This window comes from Hemicordylus capensis, chromosome 3 (assembly GCF_027244095.1).
Source record: "Hemicordylus capensis ecotype Gifberg chromosome 3, rHemCap1.1.pri, whole genome shotgun sequence".
In the NCBI taxonomy this organism is placed as follows: domain Eukaryota; kingdom Metazoa; phylum Chordata; class Lepidosauria; order Squamata; family Cordylidae; genus Hemicordylus; species Hemicordylus capensis.
The window spans coordinates 61,555,956-61,570,641 of NC_069659.1; the positions used below are offsets into that span (position 1 = coordinate 61,555,956).

General features: G+C 42.1%; 1 protein-coding gene across 4 annotated transcripts in view; it reads left to right on the plus strand.

Moving 5' to 3' along the window:
- Positions 1-14,686, plus strand: part of EPHA3 (EPH receptor A3) — a 309,035-nt gene that overhangs the window by 45,677 nt on the left and 248,672 nt on the right. Inside the window, exon 1 of one of the 4 annotated variants that reach the window (XM_053308877.1) lies at positions 2,445-2,462. The exons of the other annotated variants lie outside the window; for them this stretch is intronic. The gene's annotated coding sequence lies outside the window, so the exon portion shown is untranslated. Of the gene's footprint in view, positions 1-2,444; positions 2,463-14,686 lie in introns of those variants that run through there. 4 annotated transcript variants of the gene reach the window in all.

The window sequence follows — 14,686 nt, forward strand, 5'->3', positions numbered from 1 at the left end:
GAACAATGTCAGTTAAAAGAATACCAAATGTAACAGCATCATTGCAACCATCTCATAAGCAAGTGTAAGCAGTGTTCTCTCTAAAAAAATTTCATCTGTTTGCGGAATGAGTTTTGTTCTGGGTGGCAGTATCAAGGCAGTATGTGCGCACAAGCATTCAGAGTGGGACCCTCCTGATTCAATCTGAGCGGGATCTGAAATTAACTGAGTGAACATCAAAACAACTTGTGAGTCTGCGCACACCTTAGAGGGAACACTGAGTCTGAACTCTACTTAGAGCCAATCAAGAAGATACGTACCCTGATGGCTACATAGTTGAATTTTGCTACAATGTAAGAAATAGTAGCATCATTATCTACAAGTAAAAATTTGACTAAAAAAATCATCTGGATGTCCAGGGAACCCAATTAACAAGGGAAAAATCAAATGATGCCTAATATCCCCCCAAAACTCTACAATACAATAAAATATGAACAGTGGTTTCAATTTTGAAAGAATTACAAGGGCAAGGCCAGGCCTTCAGAGGTAGACTTTGGAACCTCCCACTGAGCATAGCTGACGGAAAGCATTAAAGCGAGCTCTAGAAAAAGCCCATAGGAATTTAGAAAAAGTGATACATGTCAAATATGATGCAGAGGAAAAACCTGCCCAGACTCTTAATGACTTATACGGCCCAGGCAAAAGAACCACCTCAGCCTGCAACTCAATATCTTCCAGTTGCTGACGAACCAATTCTTTTGCTCTCACAAGACCCATTTCAAATAAAAAGTCTAGAGCTAACCTAAGAGCAAGAAGTTTATTGACTGTCCCCAAACACCAAGGCAACGGAAGATTAACTGACGAGAATAGAGGTATAAGCCCTACCGGTTGAAGGTGAAGTTTCAACCAATAAATAAATAATTAGCAGCCAGGCCCTAGCCTCTACCTTTAGTAGACCAGCCTCCTGGTGAAGCACTGTATTAGCAGTGCACCTTGGGACAGAAAAAAGAACTCTCAGGAAGCCTTCCTGAATACTCTCTAGAGGGACATTTGTATAGGGGCCCAATTGAGCACCATATACAGGTTGTGGCAGGAGTCTTTCCCAGCCCTACCTGAAGATGCCAGGCAGTGAGCCTGGGATCTTCTACAGTACATGCAAGCATGCAGACGCTCTTCCACTGAGCTATGGCTTCCATTCCCTAAGGGGAATATTGTACAGAGCTCACATGTAGTCTTCCATCCAAATGCAAACCCAGGAAGACTCTGCTTAGAAAAAGTAACAATTCATGCTTGCTACCACAATACTAGCTCTTTCCTCATGCTTGGTTCCCAGAGCAAGGTCTGAAGTAACCTGATTAAGCCACCTTGTTGAAGCTAAGCAGGTCTTGGTGTGCTCAGTTCCTGGGTGGGAGATCCATGTATGCTACCTTTTTCGGATGGGGCCATAGCTCAGTGAAAGAGCATCTACTTTGCATGTAGAAGGTGCCAGGTTCCATCCCTGGCATCTCCAAGTAAGGCTGAGAAAGACTCCTTCCTGAAACCCTGGAGAAGCCACTGCTAGTTTGTGTGGGCAAAAGTGACCTATATGGGCATATGGTCTGGTGTGGTATAAGGCAGCTTTATATTTCCCTAATTAACTCGGCTCTAACTCATGCGGTGGGGTGGGGGCAAATTTTGACAACCTCTTCTTTGTGCCACCCAAAAATATGCCACTGAGAGTTGCAGAGCCTTCAGGGGCATATTTTCCAAAAACAAACAACAACAAAATACCAACCCACCCAGGGGCGTAGCTATAATTGAGCGAAAGGGTTCAAAGAACACGGGCCCCCAGATCCTGAGGGCCCTCCAGCTCCACCCCTCCATATTTTCTTCATTATTTACCTCACTCTGGGGTGCCGCCAGAGAGAGGGATGAACACGGGCCCCCTCTCCTCTAGCTAGTGTAGCTCTTCAGTAGCACTGGTGCTGCACCAGTGCTTCTCTCATAGTACTTGTACTTCATTAGTCTGGATGTCAGCTACTGTATTTATGTTTTAGTAATCTTTTCTTGTCCTTTTGCCATTCCTTCATGTGTTGATTTTAGTGAGAAGCACAGATATTATTGTACAAACCCTTTTAATACAAGTGTAAGGGATTTTTGCATGGCACTTCAGTCTTCTCAGTAGTTATTTTGATGGCAGTCTGTGTGTTCAGCCTGTTAATAATAGTTAGATTGTGGGTGACAACATTACTGTTGATGTCAGTTTTGGGAAACACCTTACATTCAAACATGCTGATTACTAGTTCTGTCGTGTTTTGCAGGTGCCTGTGCTTTCGCAGGCTAGAAGAAGTGGCTCATTCTTTCTAGTTTTGCATGCCCATCACCATGGCCACCTTTGTAAGTAGATGCACTGATGTGTGGAAAATCTCAAATGCGGTTGCCTAAAGGAACACTTCACAAGGTTTGATGGGCCCACAAAGGACTGGAGCAGACATCTAGCTACTGTGAGCATTGCAGCTTTTGAAATGGAAATCCAGTTGGGAGTTACAGCTGTTCAAATATTTTTAACCACAGCAACTTCCAGTGGGTATGCTGCCTGTCACTACTGTGTCATACCTTTGTGGTGATATGATGGACAGTGACTTTGCCCTCAGATTTTAAGAGCTCTTGGTAGCAGAACTAAGGCCTTTTAAATATTCTAGTATGGAACATTCTGGATTGCTTGTATCCCAGGAAATGCAGGTAATTGCCCAGGTCTATCCATACAAGGTGCTAACTGTGGAGAGGAGAGCAGGTCTTAACATAAGAACATCCCTGCTGGATCAGGCACAAGGCCCATCTAGTCCAGCATCCTGTTTCACACAGTGGCCCACCAGATGCCTCTGAAGAGCCCACAGGCAAGAGATATGTTCATTCCCTATCTCCTGTTGTTGCTCCCCTGCAACTGGTATTGAGAGGCATCATGCCTCTGAGCTGGAGATGGGCTACAGCCACCAGACTAGTAGCCATTGATAGACCTGTCTTCCATGAATCTGTCTATGCCCCTTTTAAAGCCATCCAGGCTGGTGGCCATCACCACATCCCATGGAAAGGAATTCCATAGATTAATTATGCACTGTGTGAAAAAGTACTTCCTCTTGTATGTCCTAAATTTCCCAACATTCAGTTTTATGGGGTGATCCCTGGTTCTACTGTCATGAGAAAGATTTCTCTCTGTCCACCCTCTCCACTCCATGCATAATTTTATACACCTCGATCATGTCTCCTCTTAGTTGCCTCTTTTCCAAGGTGAAGAGTCCCAGATGCTGTAGCCTAGACTCATAAGGAAGGTGCTTCAGGCCCCTGATCATTTTGGTTGCCCTCTTCTGCACCTTTTCTAGTTCTACAGTACCCTTCTTAAGATATGGTGACCAAAGCTGTATGCAATACTCCAGATGGGGCTGCACCACAGATTGGATAAGGGCTTTATAATATTAGCATTTTTATTTTCAATCCCATTCCTAATGATTCCAAGTATGGAATTAGCTTTTTACACAGCTGCTGTGCACTGAGATGACACTTTCAATGAGCTGTCCACCACAACCCCAAAATCTCTCTCCTGGTCAGTCACTGACAGCTCAGATCCCATCAGTGTATATGTGAAGTTGGTGTTTTTTACCCCAATCTGCATCACTTTACACTTGCTTACATTGAATTGCACTTGCCATTTTGCCGCCCACTCCCCCAGTTTGGAAAGGTATTGTGGTAGTAAGCATTAATTGTCCTCTTTGCTAAGCAGGGTCCACACTGGTTTGCATTTGAATGGGAGCCCACATGTGAGTACTGTAAGATATTCCCCTTAGGGGATGAGGCCATTCTGGGAAGAGCATCTGCATGTGTGCATGCAGAAGGTTCTAAGTTCCCTCCCTGGCATCTCCAAGATAAAGCTGAGAGACTCTCCTGCCTAAAGCCCTGGAGAAGCCGCTGCCAGTCTGTGCAGACAATACTGAGCTATATGGACCAATGGTCTGACTTGGTATATGGCAGCTTCCTATGTTCCTATGAACTGCTAATATTGGCATTCAGTGCTAGTTGTCAATATCTCAATCCCAAGCATGTCTACTCAGAAGTAAGGTAACTGCACTCTGGGGCATACTATAGTTCTAGAATGAAATTGCCCTGCTGGATGCAGTACATCCAGAGCTAGAGCATCCCTAACAGGATCTATTCAGCTTCTGGTTGAAGACCTCTGAGGGGGTGTACACTACCCCCTCCTCCAACTAGGCAATTGTCAAATCACTCTTGTAGTATGTAAAAAGCTGGGGCCTAAAAGGTGAGGGAACAGCACTAGCAAGAGAAGCAGTTTAGCTTCTGGGTGTGAAGTGTTCATGTACCCTGGGGGAATCTTGTGTGCTGTCTCAGTTTTGCATGTCTCACCTGATACAGCTCTTGCCTGCTAAAGGGGTCAGTTCCTCAAATACTGGAATCAGCCCTGATGGAGGACTGCTTTAAGCAAATAACTTGCATTGTGGAGATGGCTACCACAGGATGCAAGTTAAGGCAGCTGACATATGGCTATTACGTGTGCAGTGGCCTTAAACGAAAGAGATGCTATGAAAGAGTACGTAGACTAGTATTATCAATAACGTCTGTTCCACTTTCAAGCTCCAAAGTACTTTACAATTCTTAGCTCAGTTATTTTTATTCATTGATCTATGGTAAACTCCTGTGTCCTTTGGTCACGCACTTGCCTGGGACCACAGTCTCCAACGGCCTCCCTTCCTCTGCTCCTGTTCATAGGCTGTTGAAGTGGCCTCAGAAGTGCTGAAGGAGGGTGTTAATTGTCACCTTCCTCCACCAGCTGTCAGGGAGAGGGGTCAGACCACTCCTCCCCGGGAGTCTCTAGGGCGAAGTCTCTCCCATCTCTCCAGACGTCCTCATCCCTGGCCATTCAAACCTTAAATAAAGCCCTGTGATCAGGGCAATCCCACTCACCCTCTCCTGACTCTGCCCTCTCCAATCTAGCTGCCGTCATCCTCCTTCCTTCAGCTGTTGCCCATCTTGCCAGCTGTTGAGACCTTGCTTTCTCCTCTTCACCACCAGGAGGCAGCCTGCTGGATTATGCTGGCCCACCCATGGTATGTTAGTTCCTGGGTGTCCTGCCTCTCCCTGGCAACTGGGGGAGGTCCCAGCTGGCTTTGCCTGTACCCAGGAGCTGTGTGGCCTCGACTGCGTGAGTACTTGGACCAACACCCTTTTTTGACCAGAAGACTCCCAAGGTAGCTTAGAAAACATACAAAATAAACACCACAGCATATTAAATCAAGTAAGCAGCAGTATAAACTAAAAACGGAAGTATTCAGAATCTAGGTTGCAGTCCTGATAAGGGAGAGTGGTGTGTAGAAAAAGTTCAATAAAAGAATTTGGCCTTGACAATAGTACTGAGAGGTAAATGGAAGGGGCCAGACAGGCTTCCCAGCACACTACAAAGTATCACTACTGAGAGTGCCCTGTTCCACATATCCACCAATCTGGCCTCAGATGGTGATGAGCTAAAAGTAGACTTGGAAGCGAATATTCTCCAATGTGTTTAATACAATGGATGGAATAATTTTCTGAAATATTCTCTTCATTTATATTAGCAATAACATTATTAGCAATAAAGTTATTGCATTAGCAATAACTAATGAATTGCCGCATATTCTTTTCAAAGTCTAGTTCAAAGATGGTCTTTTCATGAGACAAGGTAAAGCAGTCGTCTCAGGCAGCAGATTATTAGGGTGCCAGAAAGGCAGCATGATGTTCCCCATTGCCACCATCAGAGCAGCTCTTTGGAGCCAATGTGACCCTTGCAAGCTTTGCATGGGATGCAGGGAGAAGAGAGAAGGCTGCATTCCTCTCCCATGCTCTTTGCAAAGCTTGCAAGAAGCAGAAGTGGCTGCTGGTAACCTGCCCTCCTTATTTCCCCCTGTAACACCTTCTAAGCTTGCAAGAGCTGGCTTTGAAAAGGGGCTGGCTCCATGAGGGGCATGGGGCAAGATAGCATTTCACAACTTGCATCAGGCGCTACAATACCTTGGGCCACCCCTGGGTGGGATATGAAACAGAGCCTTATCAGATAAGACTTCAGTGGGGAGGACGAATCATGTGGGAGCAAGGAGTTGTTGATATACTCAATTCAAAATTATTAGAGCTTTAAAAGTGATAACCAGAATTCATTTGCTCAACTATGACCTACTGGTCCCACTACAATCTGCTCAGAGTTTGGCACTGAGAGTATGATTCGGTCAAGGCGCCTATGAATTTCACCATGTAGAGAAAATCTACGCAATCCAAGCCTCGTTCTCCACTGGTTCTACAGAAACCATACTTGCTTATCACCTGATTGCCTCAGGATCTAAAGGAGCAGCAGATTATGCCAATCTCCAGTTTAAATGCAAAGAGTAATACTGAACAGCCAGTTGAAAAGTGGCCTTGAAGGGCCATAGCCAATTGTATATGTTTAGAAAAACCATTTGACGGGTTGGTAATTTCTGTGAGATGGTTTTGGAATTTTTACTCAAACTGCATGCTCAGCTACAAGACTGTGTTATTGTTTTTAATTATACAAGGCCCATTTTAATTCTGATTAAACAACATAATAGTCTGGATATGGAAACAAAAAACAAAAACGGCTGGATGTATAGGGCTGGCCAGATATGAATGCCGTAACATAATACTGAAGTACATCCTTGGTCCTTGTGAATGGTCAGATGGAATTCAATGCCACTGGGAAAGGACTGCCATATTTCTTACACTGCATGCAAAATTTCCCTATAATTGTGTCTGACATGTTTGGAACTAACATTTTAAAACCACATGTATTGGAACTGGTACTGGGAAGTATTTACAAACATTGGTAAAACATGATTTGGGTGTTTGTTTAGCTTGGTTTAGTAGCTGAGTTAAAAGCATCCCTTTTAATTAATGTAAACAAGTTTGGTATGTCACGTTGTAGAGCATTGTGTGGAGGAAATTGGTTCATTTGGTCAGTTTGGGCCTGGTTTCCATCTATCTGACTATTTGTCATTTATCAAAACTGATGGCTACATACAATCTGATTTCCTTGGGAGTTCTTCAGTAAACCTGAGGCAAGTCCTTCTATAATAAAACTTTCACACAGTTTCTGTTATGCTCAAGGACAAGACACTTTAACCAGACAGGAAGCAAAGTATATCCTGCCCCCAATTCCCCCTTTTCTGTAAAGCTCACAAAACGGCTGTGCTTATTCTGTTACACTTGTGATAATTATATCCTCCTGGCACTTCATGCTTTTATAGGAGCATTTAGGGTTGAAGAGCTTATATCTGGGATATTTTATCCAAATAATGGATAAGGCCTGGAGCCCTTGGAACACGTGTAGGTTGTGTTGAGACCAGTTGCTGTAATTCTGCTCATTTTCCATGCATTAAGCACTTTGGGTGATTATCTTAACATAATCTATATTGTATGCTGGATTTTGATATAATTCAAAACTAGTCATTCATGTCCCTTCAAGCGATCCTTGCATAGATGGGTAAACCCAGCTTAACTGTTCTAACAAACTGATTTTCTTGAACATCCCATACTGGAGACTCCATTTCTGCAGCCAGTGTTGATGAAGCTATTGACTACAGCATGCCACCTAGGCATTTTGGAAAAACAAGGAAGGAAAATATTTTTATTATTATTTCTTGTTTATACAGTCAGACAGGTGTTATTGACTGGTCTGTTTTATCCAGACATTGAGTCCTTGGGACCTGGGATGGCTGAATTTTATTATCAGTGTTGGTGTTATAGATAGCGTCGCAAAATATAGGCTGTTCCCAGTAAAGTTGCTTTTTGTAATTGGCTGATGGTGATTTCTGTGGCCCCTATGGTGTGTTGAGGTGCTCTTCAAGTTGTTTTGGAATTGCACCTAGGGCACCAATTACTACTGGGATTATTTTGGCCTTCTGCCACAGCCTTTCCATTTCAATTTGTAGATCTTTGTATTTTGTTATTTTTTCTATTTCTTTTTCTTCTGTTCTGCTATCCCCTGGTATTGCTATGTTGATTATTTTAACTTGTTTTTCTTTCTTCTTGACTAGTTATATCTGGTGTATTATGTGGCAGATGTTTGTCTGATTATTAATTATTCTTATTATTATTGTCGAAAAAACATTAATTCTGTGTATATTAAATTAGTATATTTTCTCCTGGGATCTGAGGTAGTATACCTGAGCTTGAGTCATAGGAATGTAGGTTTATAATACAAAGATGAGCCCAAAGGGCCATTTAAGTCTGTTTCCGAAAGCATCTAGTAGAAAATCTCTGGGAAGGTGACAAGCAGAGCATGTAGATAACAGTCCATCTTTTTTCTGAGCATGTGGATTTTAGAGGCATACCGTGTCTTAACACAGAGGTTCCATTTGGCCCATAAAAGCTAATGATAGCTGCCCATTCCATTTTTAAAAGCCACCTAAGCTAGCCTCATTTTATTATTCCAACAGCCCTGTAATGTAGGTTTACTAAATCACCAGAGCCCTTTCAGGCGTTCAGTACAAGAGCACTGTACCTGCTTATAGGGCTGCATGCAGGTTGGGAGTTCTGCCCCCGGCCTGTCACTCACCCCACTCAGGCCAGCCTCCTGACCCCACTCTTCAAGTTTACGGTAGCATTCGTCTGAAGAAACAAATGCTCTAAGCATGATCATTTCTGTGATCAGGAGGCTGATCCCCTGCCTCCTAATCATGGGAATGATCATGATCATGCGTAGAGTGTTTGTTTCTTCAGACGAACGTTGCTGTACGCGTGAGGAATGGAGTTGAGAGTCTGGGCATATATGCAGAAGCATCCATGGGCTCTCATCTCTCTGCCTGAGCTTCTGTTTCTTCTCTCTCATGATGAGCCAGGAGTGGGACTGACCCACTTGCAGCCCTGTGTACAAGTCATGTTCGTGTAAAAGTGTACAAGGCGTGTTCTACTGAATGCCTGTTATAAGGTAGTGGACTTTATAACTAAGCAGGACCCAAGTTTGCCACATATTATCCCAGCAGTGTAACCTCTTCATGCGTGTATGACACTTTCTTTACACCATGTATGGCTTATTTTACAATTGGCAGTATAATCCTTCCTTGTGGGATTTCTTTTCCTCTAACTTCCCATATAAATGAACATAATTATAACAACAATTGAATGAAAAATTCCACTTTAGGGTTTATCTTCCTTAACCAAAACAACGGAATTTGCAAAATAAAAAGAGTTACAGAGACTTGCTCAGACTCACATGTCCCAAATGGAGGTGTTGTTGTTGTTGCTGGCTTGTTTGTTTGAGAGTTCTTTCTTGGCTATGGCACTGAGATACAGTCTATTGTTGCTGTCCCCTCTTCTTGAAAGTTTGAAAATAGTAAATATAAGCTTAGTAAATAACCAGCCCACAGGAGGTCTTTCTATGGGGACCTTCTTCAGCAGGCCTCTGGATCCTCTGAGGAGGATTGTGCCTTTTTAACCCTCTATGGTAGACCCCATGGAGAAGCAACTTGCCTAGGGAGCAAGAGGCTGTCATTTCAAATTCCAGCTGGTATGTTTCCCAGACTATGGGAAACACCCATATTGGGCAGCAGCGATATAGGAAAGTGCTGAAAGGCATAATCTCATACCTCTCAGGAGGAGGCAATGGTAAATCCCTCCTTTATTCTACCAAAGACAACCACAGGGCTCTCTGGTTGCTAGGAGTTGACACCGACTCGACAGCACAATCTTTCCTTTTCCTATTCAACTTGCAGCCTCCTACTGGACAAGCCTATATCACCTAATGTTTTAATCCTTAAGGAACAGGGGTTACACTTGCTCTCCATATTTTTGATATGACTCTGGTAAAGACAAGGCCCCAGCTTTAGATGGTAAATTTTAGAACACGATAGAAACTGGTATTGGATTTAAAAGGCAGTTAAAAGAAAATACAAAGAGGGAATAAGTGTCCTGAGATAATTTATTGGTCTCTCAGTTTGCTGTTCTGTAATGACAATTTCTGTAGTGGTAAGACTGAAACTGGATGTACAAAGAGCTATCAATGATTAATAGAATAAGCAACATAAAATACAATGGCCAATTACAAAGGTTACAGGATGGTTAATAAGATTATTAAAGTTGTTAATAAAGGAAGTGTGTGGAAGAGGTCATAATAAAGTATAAGTGTATTAAATTACTTGAGGAAGCCATGGTCAGTGAAGGAAATGATGTAACTCTGAAAGTGGCAAGAATTATTTAAAGCCTATAAAAATATTGCTTCAAACATCAAATTAATTATTTAATTCAGGTTTTCGAGTGATTTGGTTATGAAGGTGACTGTATAAACAATATTACTTACTTTCTCTTCTATCAGGAAAGAAAGATGTTAAATCAGAACAAGCTAGTTCATAATCACTCTGAAAAAGAGCACTATATTTTTGTGCAGCAAGAGGGCAAAGTCAGAGGGTGAGTTCATGCAACCACTGGCCAGTCTGGAAGTGGGAAACATTTCAGGGATATATCGGGATGTAGGAGTACTTGCTCCTGGTGGGCATGATATCTGGAACTGCCCAAGTTTGGTTCTTTTCCCCCACCTCCTGAGATTCACAGCCCGAGTTCCAGATCTTGGGTCCAGGAGACTGTTTAAAGAAGAATTTCAGGAACTGGACTGCTGCCCAGGAGTGCATGCTCTTGTGTCCCAACATGTCCTGCCATTTCCTTCACTTCCAGGTCTGCAGTCGTGTGACCTGCCCAAAGTATTGCAACTTGGATCCCTGCCTAGTTGGGGATCTGTATGATCCCCATCGCATGTTGAGGTCATTAGGAGAGGTCCGTCTCCAATTACCACCGGCATGTCTGGTGGTGACTCGGAAGCAGGCCTTCTATGTAGCTTCTCCTGGCCTATGGAATGCACTCCTGGCAGATATCCATAGTTTGGGATCACTGTTGGCCTTCAAGAGAACCCTAAAGACTTTCTTGTTTGGCCTGGCCGTCCAAGGTTTTAAAATTGCTTTAAAGTATTTTTTATCGGTTTTAAATAGCTCTGAATTGTTTTTAGATTTTTAAAATATTGTTTTAACCTGTTTGTTTTTTAAATGCTGTTTGTTGTAGTATTTTACCTGTTGTGCACCACCAATAGCCTTTGGATGGGGCATAATATCTGATCACATAGTACGGGCCTGCACAGCGTGATTCTCCCAAGCCAGTCACAGCACACCAGATATGTATGTCGACCTAACAGGTACTCCATACATTTTCTGGTTTTGCTGCCTGCCTGGCACTGTTAAAGTGACCATCAGACCATGATAATATAACCAGTGGTATATGTCTGGCTTGGTGGGTCACAAGCTGTCCAAGCATGATCTAGAAACAGTTGGAATAGTGAGTCTATACCAGACTGTTGAAGTAATGGTTGTGCAGAACTGTGTATCATAGAGAAATGTAGCTATGGTTTTATTCATAATTAAGAACATTGGGAAAATTGGGCTCTGCTGTCTATTTGGGTGTGTTTGGGGGAGCATGACCAAAAATTTGAAAAGGTGAATGGAGAGCTACTTGCAAACAGTTCTCTCAACTGACCTATCTTGCATCTATCCTTCCTCATGGCCAGAACCACAATAGACCTCTACCTGAGTGCTGAAGTCCGTGCTAACACAGCAGCAGAAACTATTAAACTCTGGTATAACTGGAAGTAACGTGCATTAAGCTTACAAGGCCAATCGTTTTTATTGATACTAAGTTTGTTGTGATTAATGATAGTACCGTAAATAACAAATTAATTTGATAGCTATAGATTCTGTACTGTTTCATATTGACAATGTTGCATGCACTGTTTTTCCCAGCTGGATTTATGACTCATCTTCTATAAAGCATAGGGAAATCTTTATGTAGTTTTGTATCTAAATGATAAGCATGGATCCAAAGAGCCGTGAGCAGCATGGAAACAGGCACTATTGCACTTAAGAACTGACACGGTGCTAAGATGGGTAAATTCCATAGAATTTATTGCAATCCTGGCCTTCTGCATGGCCATGCTTCTGCACGTGGAAGAGGCAAGTAGCAGAACATTATCTTTGGATTTCATTTTACTTTTTTCACATAACGCTCTAGTGCAAGGTATATAAAATGGCCCTTTCGTGAACAGAGGCAGAAGAAATACCCACAACCCATATGTGTGTCGTTGTCCTATGCTGCTGCTGCTTCTTTTTGTAAGCATCTATGGTAATGTGCTTAATTTTGTTGTTCCTGTTATTTTAACTATTGTTGATTTTACACCACTACATGAATCTTTTTAAAATAGAAAAACAGCCTTAAAAAAATACAAACATCTATGAAGAAAATATAAAATCTATTCTGAATGATAGATTTTTCTCACAGGGGAAAGACAGTAATACAGGATTCAGATGCATACACAACTTTCACCCTAGCAGGAGTTGCTTTCAGACATTAGATTGTAATTCAAAAAGTGGAGGTACAAGGGGTTCACACAACTGATAATTGGTTCCTCCAAGAGCATCTGAAACATCTCTAACAGACCATTGACAGGTAATTGGCATGTGTTTGGAGCCAGAGCCTTATTTGTTTTGTGTTTGCATTCTTCTCTTTGCAATATTTAAATATTAATAAAGGAATAATTAACATTGTTGTGCTCTCATAGTGGCTTTATTGAAGATTGGCATCAGTATAATTAATCTTGTCTTTAGAGACACCGGGGTAGTTTCAAAACAGTTTCGGTACATTTCTGGCTTTGTTTTTTGAGGTTTAGTTCAAGCACTTTTCCTTGTAATGTTCATAATTTATATGTAAAAGGGCATGATTAATGTTGTAACTGAGAATGATTGTAGCCATTGGGTGATGGCCATTTGGAAGATGGGGGTGGAAATCACCTGATTACTTTAATGTATGAACATAATAATGTATTTTTTGCATATATAAACTGCAAGTTATACATGTTTTTGCTTCCCATGAGGTGAGGCGCCGGGATCTAATTGGGTGTGGGTTCCACAAACCTATTTTCAGTCTTCCTTCAGCCTTCTTGCTCCCCCCCCCCTTACTATTTCTCCCCTTCTTTCCTGTGCAGGAATGCTGAGCTGAGCTGATGTTTCTTTTTGCAGCCCATTTATCAGTCAGGAAGGTGCAGCTCTCCTCTTTCTGATGGTGAGGCTGCAGCTTGTGGCCATTTTAATTGGCTTGCTCCATCCTCCCTTCTCCTCATGCTGCCACCACGTTTCCCTCTTCCCAAGTGTTGCTTGCTCCCTCCTCCACTCGATGCCAGAACCGGCTCCTTCATCCCTCCCCTTCAATTTACTCACAGAGTTGGCTTCTAGATTACCTATGCAGTGTAGGTACACAGAGGTGTGGCCTAGACAGGGTTTTTTCCTCCTCATACATGCTAATTTTCTATGGCTTATGCCCAGAAATGGGATGTGTGTATGTACAAATACAGTAAGTAGATGAGATATCACATGGTGCATCTCTCTTATCATGTGGTGTAGCTCAATATGTGAAACACTTCCGAGAAAAGAGTGTTTCACTAGGTCATTGTTTTGTTACATTTTGTCAGATGTCCTAATCTATGTGTACAATAACAGCAGGTGGCCAATGAAGATGTTTTCTCGAAAAATGTCAGCTTTTTAGTGAACTACTGATTGCTGAGGGGAACATCAATTTTAGTGAGAGCTAGCATAGCTAAATGAAAAGTGAGACCTTTGGGAGAGCTTGGTATTGAATTGAAATTGCTGTTGTTTTTATCCAGCATGATTTGTGTATCACTCTGTCACTGTTTGTTCTCTATTTTGTGGTGCATTTGCAATTGGGAACCAAAGTGCCAGTCTCTAGTTGGCATGAGAATTGGCATAAAACCAAAACTGTCATTTTGTTGAATGCAAAGGGCATTTTTAAGGACTTGGTACTTTGCTGCATTTTCCCTTAGGGTATGTTATATGAATTGCTGCAGCAGGAAACAGAGCGAATTGATTTATTTTTTTTAAAAAATCTAAATTATCAAATATAACGTTAATCTTCTGTTTATTCCGAGAGAGAGAGAAAACTCCCCTCCTTGTCTTATATGAAATGTCTCGCCTTTCTTAGGAGATGCTGTGCCTGCAAATATGGGACTGGAATGTAAGCTTGCTGGCACAACATTCCCACTAGGGACATTGTGTCAGCATTGCAGGTTGATTTGATGTATTGTTGTTGTTTATTCAGTGTTGTGTTCTGGATCAGGGTGATTGACAGAGATGTATGCTGCAGTGTGTGTGTTCTCATTTCTGGCAATGAGAAAACTAGACCATGCTTTTGCTACTGACAATAGGGTCCTCCTCATTGCCTGTGTGGCACCCCCTAGATGAATTGAGGCCAGTAGTATGAATATGGGGAAGCATGGAAGTGTGAGAAGGTACTTTTGTTACTGACAATATGGTACTCCTCATTATGTGTGTTTAAAGCTGGACAGCATATTTCAAGCATGGAAGTGTATGTGTATATAGGACTCTGTGTGTAATTTAAAACACACACATATGTGCACACACATGATAGAGCTCACCAGAAGGTATCCTGTCACAAGACTTTGAGCTACTTTAATCACACTCTGTTGGGACAAAATATACTACTAATTAAGCAGTTGTAATTTACCTTGCCATTAACATTGTCGCTAGCTTTGATAAACCAAGTTTGTAGTGCCTGCGTAATACATTCTTCACACCAGTAGTTCTAGAATTGAGATACTGGTTTTAATGAG